The sequence below is a fragment of the Psammomys obesus genome, unplaced genomic scaffold (genome assembly GCF_907164565.1).
Source record: "Psammomys obesus unplaced genomic scaffold, mPsaObe1.curated_primary_1811, whole genome shotgun sequence".
Taxonomy (NCBI): domain Eukaryota; kingdom Metazoa; phylum Chordata; class Mammalia; order Rodentia; family Muridae; genus Psammomys; species Psammomys obesus.
Window position 1 is genome coordinate 10,054,549 of NW_026596091.1, and position 18,130 is coordinate 10,072,678.

Sequence of the window (18,130 nt, forward strand, 5' to 3'; positions counted from 1 at the left end):
AAGTTTATTTAAAAATCAAAGGTTAAGGGGATTGGAGAGATGGTTCAGTGGCTAAGAACACTTGTTGCCCTGCAGAGCATCAGCCTTTGTTTCCCAGCACCTACATGGCATCTTGTAGCCATTGCTAGTTCCAGGGCCAAGGGACATGGCAACCACTACTGACCTTGTCCAGTACCTGGCATGCATATGACGCACACACATATATTTATGTGAGCAAAAGAGTCATACACATGAAATAAAATAAGTCTAAGAAGGAAAGAAGGAAGTAAAGAAGGAAGGAAGGGAGGGAGGGAGGGAGGGAGGAAGGAAGGAAGGAAGGAAGGAAGGAAGGAAGGAAGGAAGGAAGGAAGGAAGGAAGGAAAGAAAGAAATAGCTGGGTGCAGTGGTGCATGACTGTAATCCCAGCACTCGGGGAGACAGAAACAGATGGATCTTTATGAATTTAAGACCAGCCTGGTCTACTAATTGAATCCAGGACAGCCAAGGCTACACAGAGAAACCCTGTCTCAGAAAACAAAAACAAACAAAAAAACAAAAAAAGAAGGAGAAAGAAAACCACTGCTGCTGCCCGACTTTTTTTTTTTTTTTTTGGTTTTTCAAAGCAGGGTTTCTGTGTCTTGGATTTTGCAGTTCTTTGTGTATTATAAACATTCATCAATGCGCACCAAAGATTTTTATCTCCACTCTGTATATAGTTTTTCTGTTCACTGTTTCTTTTGCTATCTTCCTAATAGCAAAGAAAGAGAATCAGCCTAGATGTTCAGAACAGATACACAGGTAATAAAAATGAGACACATACACACAATGGAATTTCATTCAGTTGTAAAGAAAAAAGAATGGAGTTTAAAACCATATCCTTGTGAGACAAAGAAAAGTGCTGCATGTCCTCTCTTGTCGGTGGGTCCTTTTAATGGTTAAATATTCATGTTTAAATAGGAGAAAGCACAAGGGAAGGCCAGAGACCCATGAGAGGTGAAAGAACATCCTCTAAGGGAATGTGGTGGTAAGGCAACAGACATGGAAGCTACGGAGAGGAAAGGGGCACTAGCGAGAGAGGAAGCATACAGCAGAAAATGCAGAGGAACAAGAGGCAGTGATGCCATCTGAGTGGGCTGTATACATTTCCTTTGTCGTGTGTCCTCAGCACTGTAGTACACAACAAATGCAATTACGTTGCATTAGGCACTGCAAACACAAGCAATAAAGTGCAGAACAGAGAACTCCAGTATAAGGCTTTCCAAGCCTTTCCATCATAACACACAGTCAACAAACACAGAATATAATGACGGTCTATTTTTGGTTCTTATAATCAAGAGAATGTTAACTACCAAGGCAACTCTTATGGAGAAAAACATCTAATTGGGGCTGGCGTACAGTTTCAGAGGTTTAGTCTGTTCTCATCAGGGTGCAGGCAGACATGGTGCTGGAGGAACCAAGAGTTGTACATCTTGATCAGAAGGCAGCAAGGAGGAGACTGGATTTTACACTGGGCGGAACTTGATTATAGGAGACCTCAGAGTCTGCCCCCATAGTGACACACTTCCTCCAACAAGGCCACAGCCCTTAATAGTGCCACTCCCTGTGGGGCAAGCATTCAAACACATGAGTCTATGGTCCCAAAACTATTCAAACCACCACATTTAACTAGCTCATCTTTCTCCTGCATTCCCTTAATAAGTCCAATCGAAAGTAACCAGCGCATGCTGCTTGTTGGTCAACCCCTCAACAAAAGCTAAAAGTTTTTCAGTATAATTTGTTTCCAAGTTACTGAAGGTCACAATTTTACCAAATAATTCATCATTAAATACAGGGGTTACCATCTCCCTGGCTTTCAGTAGCAATCTCCTCACAGCCTGCTATCCATCTCTGTAGAACATATTCTAAGATTTTTTTTTTTTTTTGCAGCAATATCCAGTTACAGGATGAAACACCATGACTCTCCTTTACATACATTATGACAGGACAGCGAATAATCTACCTCATGGCTTAGAAGAACTAAGTGATTCCTTGTTCCCATTTGCACACTGAGTCTCTGCTCCATACATGAACTTCTCTGTGGGTCCCACACTGGAGGAACAAGTCATATATGGCACATTTTAAGTCTCAAAACAGGAGAGAAAAGCCAATTAAAAATCATTTAGTGAATATTTGTTTTGTTCTGTTTCGTTTTGTTGTTTTAGACAGAACTTCATTGTACTGGCCTGGAATTCACTCTGTAAAGCAGGTTGGCTTTGAACTCACAAACATCAGGCTGCATTGGCCTCTGGAGTGCTAGAATTAAAGACATATGTTATCACACTGGGCTCATTCATTAGATCTTAATTATATACCTATGAAGTGGTGTGGTATACACCACTTCCACTTATAATTCTTTCTCTATAGAAACTTTCACATGGTCATGGTTACACTCAAGGGGGTCAGGAAATGTAATATCCCTAAGGGAGAGGAAAGTACATTGACTATAATAGAGTTGTTCAAATTCAATATAATCCAAATACAGCACTCATCTTTCTCCAATCTATTCCTTTTTTTGTTTTGTTTTGTTTTGTTTTGTCATAGAAAAAAAAAAAAAGATGCTATTAGCAGGGGCACCAGAATCCTCATGATAGAAGGTTGTGTGGCAGCAGGTAGGAAGGGGGAGCTCAGAGAGAGTTTAGGCTGTCACATGGGTTTTATTGACATTGAATATTCCTTCATTGCCTTGATGGATTTGATTTGACCTGATGAAGTAGCTGAAGTCCCCTCAACTCACCCCTTGATCCTGTCACTGGATGCCATTATTATATAGTCACTAACAAGAAACTGAGCTTCACTGAGTCTTTCTATCCCATCTGTGGTCCCACTATCTACATCTGTAATGTTCCTTAAGGCAGGAGCCAGCCATCTGTGAGTGCTAAGGACTCAAATGCCCAGCCTATATTAACTTATCTGCGTGGTGGTCTCAGTGAGGGCTACATGTGACCAGTTTATTCTGAGAAATACTATCTGTGTAAAATACATGACAAATTTTAAAGGTTTTATACTAAAAATCATGTTTAACAAACATTTGCAGTGATGACCTTTTTGAAATGGTAATACTTTGCATACGTTGGAGCAAATAAAATGTGTTATCAAAACTAATTCTATTTGCTTATTTTTAATTTTTTGATGTAGTCACTAGATCACATGATGTTTCAAGCTGCTCTAGGCAGCTTGCTCCTCTCTATTTTTATACTACCAGTCTTAGCCCGGGCCTTTCATGATATGCTTCTACAAAGAGTTTCACTCATGATAATTCAGACCCCTGGTTAAGACCTGGGGTCTTTGGCTCTAAGGACATGAACATACTTAATTTCAAGAGAGTTTTCACATCTTCCACTTATATATTCTCCATGTTTCTCTGCTTTCAATTTACCCACAGTCAAATTTCTCCCCTCTGTTCCCCATTCACCATTGTTCTTATTCTCTTGAAAAGACAAAGGCATCTAAGATCTTACTGTGAGTCATCGATGAAACAATTAAATAATTCCTGTAAGCAAGCAACATAATAGGCTTCCTGCCCATTGGGCTGTGTTGCCAGTAGATTATTCATCACATGCTACACATTTTCTTTTAAATACATCAGGTCGGTTTTTAGTTTTGTTGTGCAGATGCTTCATCAAATTTTCTGTTTTATAAGCTTCATCTTCCACTGAATTTTACAAAGTTTTAATGAAGGATGAGAGGCAGGTAATTTTATCTGTTCAATTTTCATTATCATTGTGGCATTCTTTGACAAGACATGCCTCTTTTTAGGTGTCAAAAAAAAATGATTTGTTCCTCCCCAGACTACTTACATGCTTATTTTTAAGTACTGTTGAAACAGTAGTTTTAAGTAGCGTTTTGGTAGGGGGGCAGGAAGAGGAAGAAATACTAAGATTTAATTATTAAACACATAAGCTGATATGCATACCTTGTTTGTTTGAATTAATGATTGCTGCCTATTGGTTCTTTGATTGTAATTGCCATAGGTTGTAAAATTTATTCTCCAGACCACACTAGGATGTTTGCAAGGACTGTAGCAAAATAGCAAGAGATGTGGACTCCTGAGTCCAAAAACAGAGTGACCAACTCAGCAGCTAGAAGGCATGAAACCTTAAAAAATTCAGTGAGCTTTTCTGTGATTTGACTTTCTCATCTGTAAGCTGTGGATAATGGGAAATCCACCATATAGATGTACCTTAGACACTTCTCTACTGCTGTGATAAAAACACTCTGACCAAATCAACCTGAGGGGGAAGGGTTTATTTGGCTTTCATTTCCACATTATAGTCCATCATTGAGGGAAGTCAGGACCGGAACTCAAACAGGAAAGGAACCCAGAGGCAGGAGTCGATGCAGAGGCCATAGAGGAGTGCTGCTTGCTGGCTTGCTCACATGGCTTGCTCAGTCTGCTTTCTTATAGAACCCAGGGCCACTAGCCCAAGGATGGCATCACCCACAATGGGCTAGACCCTTCTCAACCCATTAGTCTACAGCTGGATTTTATGGAGGCATTTTCTCAATTGAGGTTCCGTCTTTTCAGATGACTCTAGCTTGTGTCAAAGTCACATAAAACCAGCCAGCACAATTGAGCCATTGTCAACTTGACACACAAACACATTACTGTTATAACATAGTCTTTCCTTTCTCGTTCATCTCCAAGATCACATATTATATCGACATCACAATATAAAACATCTTCAAACTTAAAAAAGAGTTCCACAAGTCTTATAAATTCAAACACTTTAAAAATCTACTCTTTTAAAATCCAAAGTCTCTCAACTGTGGGCTTCTATAAAATTATATATATAAAGTTAAATACTTTCTTATGTCAAAAGGAAATAACCAGGGCACAGTCACAATCTGAACAAAGTAAAACCAAATTTCAACTGTCTAAATACCTCAGTGTCCAACGTCTGGGGTCCTCCAAAGGGCTTGGGTCACTCCTCCAGTCCCACCCTCTGTAGCATGCACAGACTGTCTCCTAAGCACTGCAGGCTCCACTCCAGGGCAGCTGCTGTTCTTGACAATTGTCCCACAGCACCGGCATTTCCAAAATGCTAGGGTCCCCTGCTCCAGCTGGGCTGCACTCTTATCAGGAGCTTCTCCTGGGCTCTCTTCAGGGCCTCCAGTCCTGCTATCTGTGCCAAGCCTCCACTGCTCTCTATGACTCTTTTCAAATCTAACACCGCTTGGGTGACAACACTACCAAAGTCCGTTGTCAGCGCAAGGTGAAACCTTGGCCACCTCTGGAACTAATCTTCTGTGACTCTAAGGAAACACTTCACAAAAAATTTCACCTCAACAATGCTGGTCTCTTCTAATTTCTCAGTTCCAGACAACCAGCATCAATTGTCCCAGCAAAGCAAAGGTTCTACTTCAGTTGTCTTTTGTTTTTGTTTTGTTGTTGATGCTGTTGTGAACTTTTTCTTGATTCTTTGTGAACTTCACATCATGCACCCCAATCCCATTCATTTCCCTGTCCCTTTTTTATCCACCCTTTGCCCTTGCAACCTCGCCCTCAAAACAAAACATAAAAGAGAAAGAAAAAAGAAAAGAAAAAACAAAACAAACAAATGAAAAACATCTCGCTGTGAAAGCTACAGTATGTCTCAGAGTATATCCTTTGGTCCACACGTCTTTACATGCAAACGTTCATTGCAATGAGTCATTGGTCTGGTTGGAGGCCCGTGGCTTCTGCTACACTGTCAGTACTGGGTCCTTGTTGCTGCCCTGTATCAGAGAGGTCCTGTGGCTCTGTAGGACCAGCCCCTTCATGTGCTCTATCAGTTATAGACAGGGTAGATGTTGGGGTGGGCCAACTCCCAGCCCTGGATCTGGGCCTGGGTGGAAGCTGCGGTTGGTCAGCTCTCCCACACCCATACCACCAGGGCGAGCTCTCCAGCACTTCCTCAGCTAGCTCATACAAGTGCTGCAGCTGTCAAGGGCCAGGGACAGCTCTACTGTGCTGCCCAGGCGAGGTGCACGGCCCACTCTCCCAAGTGCTGCAACTGCGAGGTAGGGCCGCCATCTCTCCTGAATACCACAGCCAGTGAGGGCCAGCTCTGGACATCAACATGGTCTCAGAACATGGACCACAGACATCAGCACAGATCCCTGCTGTTTCAGGACCATGGACTCAGACATGGCCCCAGGGCAGCTCGGGGCAGGGCATCATTATGGCTTCAGGTGGTAGTGCAGGCTACTTACATCAGGCTGTTCCTCTACATCCTCGTATCTCCAGTTACACCTCTCTTCATAGTGCTCCCATCTTTCTCTCCCCTCTCCCCACCACATAGTGTTGCCTGTAGCAGGCAAGCTGAGTGTCTTCCACTCAGTTGTCTTTTGTTGATTGCTGCTGATTTGCCAGCCCCAGATGACTAGAACTATAGTCTTAATTCAAAAGAGCAAATGGCCCTGAAAGCATCTTCAGCTTTCCTCTGAACTTCACAAGGCAGGCCTTCATCATCTGCATTGTTGTAAACTATTATCTTCCACATTCCCACACAACAGCTCACCAGACTTTGAACACTCAATAACTTTTCCTGCCCAGAGTTCCAAAGTCATTCCACAATCCTCTAAAAATACATGTTTGTCACAGCAATCTCCCAGAATGTACCTTAGTTGCTCTTCTACTGCTCTGATGAAATACCATGACCAAAAGCAACTTGAGGAGAAAAGAGTGTAAGTGTTATAGTGCTGAGAAGAAAGATATCCTGGCAGTTGGGAGCCAAGGAATACCATAAAGTCACACTGCACAACAAACCTCACACAAGAGATTTATTGGGAAAAACACAAGACGGTGGCTGCCTCTGCTCAGGAGAGAAGCAGCAAAGAATGAGCAGGAGTAAGGCTTTACATAGGGTTCCTTGAGGGGTGGAGCTTCCCAGGAGGGCCTGGAATTAGTGGGATTTCAAGCTCAGGGACTGGTGGAATTTTGTGGCCTAAGCTTGTTTTTTGTTTTTTTTTTTTTTTTGTTGTTGTTGTTTGTTTGTTGTTTTGTTGTTTGATTTATCTTTCTCTGTAGGGTAGGGCTTGGACACCTGCACCTCTAGTGGCTGAAAACAGGCATTAAGGCCATTACAGTAGTCTGGGGGTAGGGTCTGGCCACATTCGTGCTTTGAGTTGCTTAAAAAGGATTTGGCTTCCTCTTCCATATCATCTTCCATCATTGAAGGAAGTCAGGGCTGGGATTCAAATAGGGCAGGAACCTGGAGGCAAAAGCTGATGCAGAGGCCATGGAGGGGTGCTGCTGACTGGCTTGCTCCTCATAGCTTGCTCAGCCTGCTTTCTCATAGAACCCAGGACCACCAGACCAGGGATGGCACCACCCACAATGGTCAGGGCACTCACCCATCAATCACTGATCACTAATTCAGAGAATGCTCTACAGCTGAATCTTATGGAGTCATTTTCTCAACTGAGGTTCCTTTTTTTTTTTTTTTTTCAGATGACTCTAGCTTGTGTCAAGTTGACATAAAACATAAAACCACTCAGCACAAGATGGATGCAAGAGACAATTGGACTGCCTAGAGGGGTGTTTGGCACAAAGCAAGCACTAGATAAGAAGGAGAACAGAAAACATAAACAAACTGGGTGTGATAGTGCACACCTGTAATCTCAGAACTTGGGAAGCTGAGACATGAGTTCCAGGCCAGCCTGGGCTGTACAATGAACCCCTGTAGAAAGGAGGGGGGAAATGAAAAAGTGAAAAAACAAGGAGAAGGAGAAAGGGAGGAAGGGAAGGAAGGAAGAAAAAAAATAGTTTCAAAGAAAATGGTCAGTGCAAACGTTTCATGACTTCAGAACTGCCCCTGACAGCTGGAAAATCTCCAAGCTTATATATCAGGCTTCTGGTTGTCACTAGTCCATATGCCCTGTGTTTTTAAAAGACAAATAAAGACTGATGCTAAACTATCCAAATCGGGAAGTTGTAGCACCTTTACCTCCTGGGGTCTCCCAGTGGCTGGAAGTACAAGGCCTCTTAGACTGAGCCCTGAGGAGCTGATTGGCATCTGTGGAATTCTAGCCAAGTTACATAACTCTCTGTGCCTGAGTTTACTCATCAGTGAGAGAGAAGGTGCTAGACACATGCCTGCTTGTCTCCCTTTGCCGTCTCCCTGGGTTTCCTGTCATCACTAATGAGAACTGGGGAGAAATTTGAGTTTAAAAAAAAAAACAGAGAAGTGGTGCTTGTTTCCTATTCATGAGAGCCTTGGGCAGTACTTGCCTTAGCCCAGCCTCCCCTGCGACACTGCACACTGCCCTATTGGGCAAGCCCTTTGCACTTCAGCTTTGACACTGTAACTCCTGGGCTCTCTTTGTCTCTTTGGCATGTTGCTAACATCATGGCTGTACGGGTTGTCTCGCTGTCTTCTAGTCAGTTATAACCCTTCAACTGCACGCATCAAATTCCTGTTCTGCTATTTAAGATACCTTCTTAATACCTTAATACCTTCTTGGTCTTCTCTCTCTCTCTCTCTCTCGCTCTCTCTCACTCTGTGTATGTGTAATTATCTTTACATATATATATATATATAACCTCAAATGTGAAAGAACTGGGATTGGTGGTCACACCTATAATCTTGGCTCTTGGGAGGTAGAGGCAGAGATATGGAGTCAAAGACCAACCTCAGCTATATAGTAGATTCAAGGTTAGCCTGGATTACATAGAATAAATAAATACTCTGAAATGTGTAGATGCAGGTGAAACCCAAAGCACAGCCTCATATAGTCTAGAAGAAATTCTAGAGACACCAATGAGAACAAACAGGAAAAAAAAAAAAAATATATATATATATATATACACACACACCTTCTCTGTCTTAAAAAGGAACTAGCAAGGGACATACTAGCAACATTACAAATGCACAAACGGAAGCCAGCCCACTCCATTCAATACTTGAGAAGCAACTGCAACTCTCGTGCTCAACCCCAGCAGCAAAGGCCAAATGAGAACCTGGACGTTTCCCCCTTACCAGAATGTGGAAGGTACCTAACCCACCTCCACATAGGACTTAGTGAGGATCATGTCACCCATCCTAGGCTGCAGGTGATGATGATGTCTCCTCATGGCTGCTGAGGGGTGCTGGAGGAGCTGGCCCGCTAGCTTAAGCTGCTGTTGTATATTCGAGGACCTGACTTCAGATTCCCAGACGCAGGAATGGCCAACCACAGCTGCAACCACAGTGCTGTGCTGGGATAAGAAAAAAGACAATTGTTGGTGCTTCCTGGCTGGCTAAAAATCAGTGAGCTCCAGGTTTATCTAGAGAACCTATGTTGTAGTTTGCTCCTCCCCTGCTGTGATAAAACACTGCTTGAAAGCAAGTTAGGGAACGAAAGGGTTTATTTGGCTTTCAGTCCATTATCAAGAGAAGCTGGGTCAGGACAGGGAGGCAGGAGCTGAAGCAGAGATCACAGAACATGGCTTACTGCTTTCTTACAGACTCACATTCAGCCGCCCTACTTACACAGCCCAGACCCACCTGCTTAGGAGTAGCACTGCTCACAATAGACTGGCTGCCCTTAGCCAATTAGCCACCAAGGAAATTGCCCCATGGACATGCCCAGAGGTCAATCTAAGAGGCAACTTTTCAGCCAAGGGTTCCTTTGTCCAGGTGTGTTACACTGACAACTGAAGCTAACTATGACACTCTGTGTCGAATGAACGTGGCAGCATGAAAGAGGGCACCCTACATCTTCTAAACCTAGCGCACTCACGTATTAGCACATGCGCCTGACACACATGTTCACACAAAACTGCACACACTCCCTCACGCACACAAATGCATTTTTAAGTCAGCCATCATAAAATGATTCAATGGACAGTTTCATGCGCACTTGAAACACAAGAACTAGAAAGTCATATTAAAGAAATAAAGTCGCTAGGCGGTGATGGTTCACACCTTTAATCCCAGCACGTGAGAGGTAGAGGCAGGCAGAGCTCTGTGAGTTCAAGGCTAGCCTGATCTACAGAGTGACTTCTAGGACAACCAGGGATTCAAAGAGAAACCCTGTTAAAAAACAAAAACAGAGAAAGGAAGGAAGGAAGGAAGGAAGGAAGGAAGGAAGGAAGGAAGGAAGGAAGGAAGGAAGAGAAAAATATATAAAGAAAAATTATAAGAAATTTTTAGTTTAAAAATCAGCTTATGTTGGTGTACAACTATAGTCCTAGCACTTGAAGGCATAAAACAGGAGAATAGTGAAACTGATGTTAGTATGTGCCAAGCCACCCTGGAATACACACTGAAATCCTGTCTTAATTGCCCTCACATATCTAAAATCAAACAAATAAACAACCAAAAGAAAAAAAAAAAAAAAACATCTCACCAGGAGTGGTGGCACATAACTAATCCCAGCACTTGAGGCAGAGACAGGTGGATCTCTGTGAGTTCAAAGCCAGCCTGGTCGACAAAACAAGTCTAGGATAGCCAAGGCTACACAGAGAAACCCTGTCTTGGAAAAAAAAAATTCAGAGGATGGTATCATGGTTTGTTCTCTGTTACTGTGATAAAACACTGCCCAAAAGCAAACTTAGGGAGGAAAGGGCTTGTTTGGCTTATGCTTCCAGATCATGTTCTGCTATTGAGAAAAGCCCAGGCAGGAACTGAGGCAGAGACCATGAGGGAACATGGTTTAAGGGCCTGTGTTCCTCCTCGCTCATGCAGGTTACATTTTTTTATACAACCCAGAGGTGGCACTGCTGGGCCCTCCCACCTCAATAATAATAATAATAATAATAATAATAATAATAATAATAATAACCCCGTAGTTTGCCTACAGGTCTACCTGATGAAGGTATTTTCTCAAGTGAGGTTCCCTCTCCCCAGATGACTTCAGCATAAATCAAGCTGACCCCAAAACTAACCAATACAGATGGTATCAACAATAAGATGGAGAAGGAAGACTCAAGAACTAAGTATCTAATGTCATTTATGTAGATTAGAAAGATAATTTGCAGTGATGCCATATTTCTCAACAAAACCCAGAAAGAAGGAGAACAGGTCCCAAAAGCTGAATAAAATTAATTAACTAATTGATTAATTAAATGATTAGCCTCCCCAGAAATTCCATACATAGCAAAAATATTCTGCAAGAATAAAGAGGAAATTAAGATGTTTACCAACGAAGGAAAATTAAGGGAATTTGTCACCAGCAAACATGTACTAAAATAATGGTTAAAGAACTTTATCTAAACAAAAAGATAAAGATTATAGAAAAAAAATCTAGGCTGGGAAGATGGCTCAGTGGTTAAGAGCACTAGGTGTCTTCCAGAGAACCCAAGTTTGGTTCCCAGCACCCACATGGTGGCTTACAACCATCTAGTACTGCAGTTCTAGGACATCTGACTTAGGGGTTGGTTTGGTGCTATGTATTCTAATGCTGAATACTGGCTCCTGAGAGAGTTCATTGCAGCTGAGACATGTACACCCCACGCTGGTCTTTGCTGTGTAAACCTTGCTCTACCTAATTTAAAGTTAATTGATTAATAAAGTTGCTGAAACCTGTAACTGGGCATAAGAAAAGTAGGCAGAGCTTACGTTCCTGGGCTTGAGGTCAGAGAAGGACCACGAGGCCAGGAAGAGAGAAAGGAGGCAGAAAATGTAGAAGCAAGAGAGGAAGCAGGAGAGAAGAAAGTAGTTAGGGGGCAGTAGGAACGATGAGCTCATGGCCGTGAGGTCTGGCCTGGTGGAATGGAAGCAGTCCAGGCAGAAACAAATGTGGCAAGTAATTTGGGGTGTGTAGTTGGGAAACAATAAAACAGCAGAGAGAGATGATACCTGACCAGTTACGGTGCCTTAAAGCTCTTATTAACCTTAAAGAGAGCACAGAGCACTGTCTTGATTATTAGGGAAGTAGCTGGGGTAGAGAAGCCCTAGAAAGTCTAATATGCTATTCTACAACATCTGATGCTCCTTTCTGATCTCAATGGGCATTATGAATGCAGGTAAGAAAACAAAACAAAACTTATACACATAAAATAAGTAAACTTAAAAAACAATTTTTACTCAAGTGACAACACATGCTGGAGAGGTTGTGGAGAAAAGGGAACCCTCCTCCATTGCTGGTGGGAATGCAAACTTGTACAACCACTTTGGAAATCAGTCTGGCGCTTTCTCAGACAATTAAGAATGGTGCTTCCTCAAGATCCAGCCATACCACTCCTAGACATATATCCAAAAGAGGCCCAAGTACACAACAAGGACATTTGCTCAACCATGTTTGTAGCAGCTAATTCGTAATAGCCAAAACCTGGAAACAACCCAGATGTCCCTCAGTTGAGGAACGGATACAGAAATTGTGGTACTTTTGCACAATGGAATACTACTCAGCAATTAAAAACGAGGAAATCATGAAATTTGCAGGCAAATGGTGGGACCTAGAAACGATCATCCTGAGTGAGGTATCCCAAAAGCAGAAAGACACACATGGTATATCCTCACTTATATAGACCTATAAGATAGGATAAATATACTGAAATCTATCCACCTAAAGAAGATAAACAAGAAAGAGGACCCAGGGTACGATGATCAATCCTCACTTAGAAAGACAAATGGGATGGACATTGGATGTAGGAGCAAACAAGTAACAGGACAGGAGCCTACCACGGAGGGCCTCTGAAAGACTCTACTTAGCAGTGTATCAAAGCAGATATTAAGACTCCTAACCAAACCTCCGGCAGAATGCAGGGAATCAAAAAAGGGGGGGGGTGTTAATACAACCTGGAGACGACAGGAGTTCCACAATGACCAAATATATCTGGGCACAGGGGTCTTTTATGAGACTGTTTCTCTAAACAAGGACCATGTATTGATGCAACCTAGAGCCCCTGCTCAGGTGTAGTCCTTGGTAGCTCAGTATCCAAGTGGGTACTCTAATAAGGGGTACAGGGACTGTTTCTGACATGAACTCAATGGCGGGTTATTTGACACCCCTTCCCCCCAGGGAGGAGCAGCCTTGCTAGGTCACAGAGGAGGACTTTGCAGCCAGTCCTGAAGATACCTGATAAACCAGTATCAGATGTAAGGGGAGGAGGTTCTCCCTTATCAGTGGACCTGGAAAGGGGCAGGGAAGGAGGGAGGGTGGTGGGATTGGGAGGGGAAGAGGGAGCAGGATACAGCTGGGATACAAAGTTAACAAACTGTAACTAATATTAAAAAAAAAAAAACTAAAAAAAAAATAATTTTTAAAAAAGAAAGAAACCTTAAAATGTAAGAAGAAAATGACAAAAAATATTTAAAAAATACTATATTCTTTTAAGTTTTTAAAATTATGTCTGACAGCTGAAACAAAATGATACTGCTATGCTGGAGCATAGACGTCGTCAACCTTTTTACTCATCAGTAAACCCTACAAGCTGCACTACCAGCTGCCATGCAAACTGTGCCCTCTGATACAGTAGTGCCATGGCTGCTATGGAGGCAACCAACCACCTCGGGTGGCGTGTGAGCCCTGTCCCACAGGAAGGCGTTCACTCCTAGTCCTGGAAACTGATCAAAAGGAAAAACAGTTAAAGAAGCTGTAGGTCTTCGAGGGGAACGCACTGCTGCCATTTTGCTAGATGGGCATGTTTCTGTTTGTTGTTCGACAGGGTCTTACTATGTAGACCATGCTTGGAACTCACTACGTAAACAAGCTGATCTCAAACTCAGAACAATCCACTTGCCTCCCAAAGTGCCAGGATTAAAAGCATGTGCCACCACACTCGGTGCTTAAATAGACACACTTTGTTTATCTATTTGTCGTCCAAATATTTATTTTTGTGCCTACATTTTAGTGGTGTTGTCAGTTTTGGTCAGCTTCTTGCACTGGGGGATGGTTACTAAAGAGACTCAGAGAATAAGCGGCTGTTAAGTAACCAGCCCTAAATCTATATCATCCCCTTTCATGGCTGAGGGAACATGGTGGAAGAGAAAATGGAAAGAACTGAAGAGTCACAGGAAAAATTGGAGCTTTATGAAGTAATATAACACTTCCAGGAATACTATGGTTCTTTCAGCCATGAACTCACAGCATCTGTGGTTACCTGTGCAAGACCTGCACAAGAGTGGGCCAACTAACATTTCATCATTGTCTTAGCTAGGGTTCTATTGCCGTGAAGAGACACCAGGAGCACGGCAACTCTTATGAAGAGAAACATTTCATTGGGTTTGGATTACAGGTTCACAGGTTTAGTCTATTGTCATCATGCCAAGGAACATGGCAGTGTGCAGGCAGACATGGTGCTGAAGAAGGAGCTGAGAGTTCTACATCTTGAACCTCAGGTAGCAGGAGACTGTGCCCAGGACACTGGGCATAGCTTGAGCATAGCCTCTGTGTGTGTGTGTGTGTGTGTGTGTGTGCGCGCGCGCGCGCGCGCGCGCATTCATGTGCCCCCACAATGACACATTTCTTCCACAAAGGCCACACCTACTACAATGAGGACACACATCTTAATAGTGCCATTCCCCATAGCCCAAGTATTCAAACAAATGAGTCTATGGAGGCCATACCTATTCCAATCACCACAGTCATGGAGTGGGGAGGACATTCAAGTCCCCATCCTCCCCTGAGAATTTTTATGCAGTTAGCTAATTGTTGCTAGGGAAATAAAAGACTTTTTTTTTAATGGTAGAAACACTGGTAAATTGCCATTCTCCTGTAAATATTCCCTCATCTACACTCTTATAAGCAACTCTATTAAACACACATATGCACAGAGAGAGAGTAAAGGATAATAAAATAAAATTTAAAACAACTGATAGTGACTCTCAGGTCAGAGACTGTGTGTGTTATTTTATCTGTCATGCTTCAGATCAATCCTGGTGCTTGACCATAATTCTACAACTGTTGAATGACATGAATAAATAAAAAAGTGGACAAGGGTGAAAGCTAAAGAGAAATGAGTTTGCAAATAAATCCAAGTTTTGATTTGTGGCACCTGGAAAGAACACTGCAGATTTTCACAGTCCAGATGAGGACTACAAGAGATCATTTGAAGAAATGTAGTTGGTCTTTACTACTTTGTGGGTTCTTCTTTTTCTCACACTTTATCCCCCCCTCCACCCAGTTTCATCCCTGACACTAGATAGAAGAGAAAGAAGTAGGGGGGGGGGAGAGAGAAAATGAGAAAGGGGAGAGGGAGGGAGAAATCTTTCTTCTTTTTTCTTCTTTGAAACTAACAAACTACAAATAATCCCTCTGAGCAACTACCAACTACCAACCACACCTATCAGGGCTCTAGCATTTATATACCCTCTGAAAAGTTCCCAAAAATCCAAATGTCACACAATCACAGAAACCATCTGCACGCCTCCCTAGAGCACGAGGCAAATCATAGTCAGCTGCTGCGAAGCAGCGCCATATCCCCACACCTGGGATTAAAACAAAAACATATTCTCATAATATTTCTGTTTTTTTTTTTTTAAAGGAACCAAAATTTCAGAATTCTCACTACAAGGAAACCTAGAGATGGATAATCAAAGCATGTAAACATCTTATAACAAACTGTTCCCCATCTACCCAAAAGTTTTGCCTGGACTACGTGAATTCCCCAATAGTCATATAATTGAGCGGATCAAGATAAGCCCTTTATCTTTATAAACCAATCAGATGCAAATTCCCGAGAAGATAGTATATATTTTCTGGGATAGATAAAATATTTTTAAAAGGGCTGGAGAGACGCCTTAGCAGTTAAGAGTACTGTCTGCTCTTCCAGAGGTCCTGAGTTCAATTCCCAGCAACCACATGATGGCTCATAACCATCTACACTGGGATCTGATGCGCTCTTCTGGAATGCAGGTGTACATGCAGATAGAGAACTCATACATATATATATATATATATATATATATATATATATATTTTTTTTTTTTTTTTTTTAAAAAGGTAGTTTCTTCAGCTGGTTTGGAGAGACAACTCATGTATCAGAGAAACCACTGCAAAAGCTACAGGAAAGACTGTGTCAATGTGAGGTCCTAATTTTTGTCTTTGCTATGGTGTAACTGCCTTCCTGCTTTTGTTTCTGGATAGACTCATAAGAAATTCTCCCTTAAAGCAAAGCATAGTGGGAGGATTCAGAAGCAGGCAGATCTCTGAGTTTGAAGCCAACCTGGTCTACAAAGCAAGTTCCAGGGCATTCAGGGCTACTCAGAGAACCCCTGTCTTAAAATGAAAAGGAGCAAGAAGAGTAGGAGGAAGAAGATGAAGAAGAAGAAGAAGAAGAAGAAGAAGAAGAAGAAGAAGAAGAAGAAGAAGAAGAAGAAGAAGAGAAAACTGCCTCCCTTTCAGAACAGTAATTAACCAGATTTGTTTTCTGATGCTTCAAGCCAACACACTTTTTGGACATGTTAAATATTTTCTTTCCTGCTTCAGGAATATTGGCACCATGCTGAGCACCATGGCACACACAATTATGTCTGTTATCCTAGAATTAGGGAAGTGAAAAGAGGATCATAAGTTTGAGACCAGCCTGGACTACACAATGAGACCCTGTCAAAAAGTGAGACAAAGAAAAAGAGAGACTGGTGCCGAGATTGGTGACAGTTTTCTCATATCCTATTACATCTTGAAAAATTTCCAGACCTTTTTCTTCCTGTCCTTTTAGGTACTATCTTATTATCTAATGTTACAGTTTGGTTGTTTTGTCAGACCTTAAGAACATGGAGGAAAGGGTATCATGACCTCCCAAATCTCTGAACAACTCAGCATGTCCACAACTTGTAGACTTGCAAAAAAAAAAAAAAAAATCTATGCAAAGGGGCATCAGAGATGAACAACATAGGCTGAGAGTTTTCTCTCTCGTACATGGGTCTACAGCCATGATCTATTCTCCTGAAAAATAAGAAAACGGGAGAGAAAACATGTAAGGAAAATGAGCTACAGAATATTACACAAGCAGTGAAATGCATGTCATTTTCTAATTGCTTTGTGGTTTCAACACCTCTTCATGGCACCTTTAAAAAATGCAGATCTGAAAGCACCTCTCTCAAATTGATTTCTTAATGTCACTAGGTTCTGCATACTCAGAGCCCACGCACACTCGCTCAGCTGCTAAGTGCACTGGATTGTCACAGTATGTTCCAGAGGCCCCAGATTTCTCTTAAACGTAAAACATGTGCTTCTGACTAGAGGCAAAGTCCTTGTCTTTCAAATACAATATTCTCTAAAAACAAGGAAACAACCCACTCTATTTTGTGCCACTCCTGGGAAAGTGGTCCTGGGGTGTATAAGAAAGCAAACTGAGTGAGCCATGAGGAACAAGACAGTTTGCAGGATTCCTCCGTGGTTCCTGCCTCTGTTCTTGCTTGAGCTCCTGTCCTGACTTCTCTCCATGATCAACTGCGATCAGGACAGACAAGCCAAATAAACCCTTTTCCTCCCTGAGTTGCTTTTGATTGTAGTGTTTATCACAGCAGTGGAAAGCAAACTGTGACATAGGAAGGTAAAAGAAGGAAGGAAGGAAGAAGGAAGGAAGGAAGGAAGGAAGGAAGGAAGGAAGAAAGGAAGGAAGGAAGGAAGGAAGGAAGGAAGGAAGGAAGGAAGGAAGGAAGGAAGGAAGGAAGGGGGGAGGGAAGGAGAGAAGGAAGGAAGGAGACAGGGGAGAAAGAGGGGGGAAGACAGAGAGAGATAGAGAGAGAGAGAGAGAGAGAGAGAGTAGAATTATCACCAACTGAAGAAAACTGAAGGCATCTCTTTACATTTAAAATAGGTTCAATGTTTGCCAAGAACTCTTAACAGAATATTATCCTGTGAAAAATAGAGTTAAAAGATTCCAACTTTTCCTTTATTTTATGATGTTAAATATGACAGTCCTTCCTTAAAAGTTTGGAAAGCTCACTGAAAAAATCATCCAGTGTGAGTGTCTCTTGATACAGAAATATTTCTTCTGCTTTTTAAAAATCAGTTACTGGGTTATTCAAATCAACTACCTCTTGGAGCTGTTTCCACTCATTTTTACTCTCTTCTCTAGAAATGTACCAGTTTTATTTTTCAAAAGCTTTTTGAAAAGTAGCATAAAATTCGCATAAGATTCTCTTGAAGTTTATCTATCATTTGCTTATCTATCTGTCATCTGCCTACCTACTATCATCAATCATCTATCTATCTATCTATCTATCTATCTATCTATCTATCTATCTATCTATCTATC

At 42.0% G+C, this 18,130-nt stretch overlaps 1 long non-coding RNA gene across 1 annotated transcript in view; it reads right to left on the reverse strand.

Moving 5' to 3' along the window:
• Positions 1-9,130: 9,130 nt before the first annotated feature.
• LOC129691769 (uncharacterized) overlaps positions 9,131-18,130 on the reverse strand; it is a 60,198-nt gene continuing 51,198 nt past the window's right edge. The window contains exon 4 of the long non-coding RNA XR_008722554.1: positions 9,131-9,196. This is a non-coding gene — a long non-coding RNA (uncharacterized LOC129691769). The remainder of the gene's footprint in view (positions 9,197-18,130) is intronic.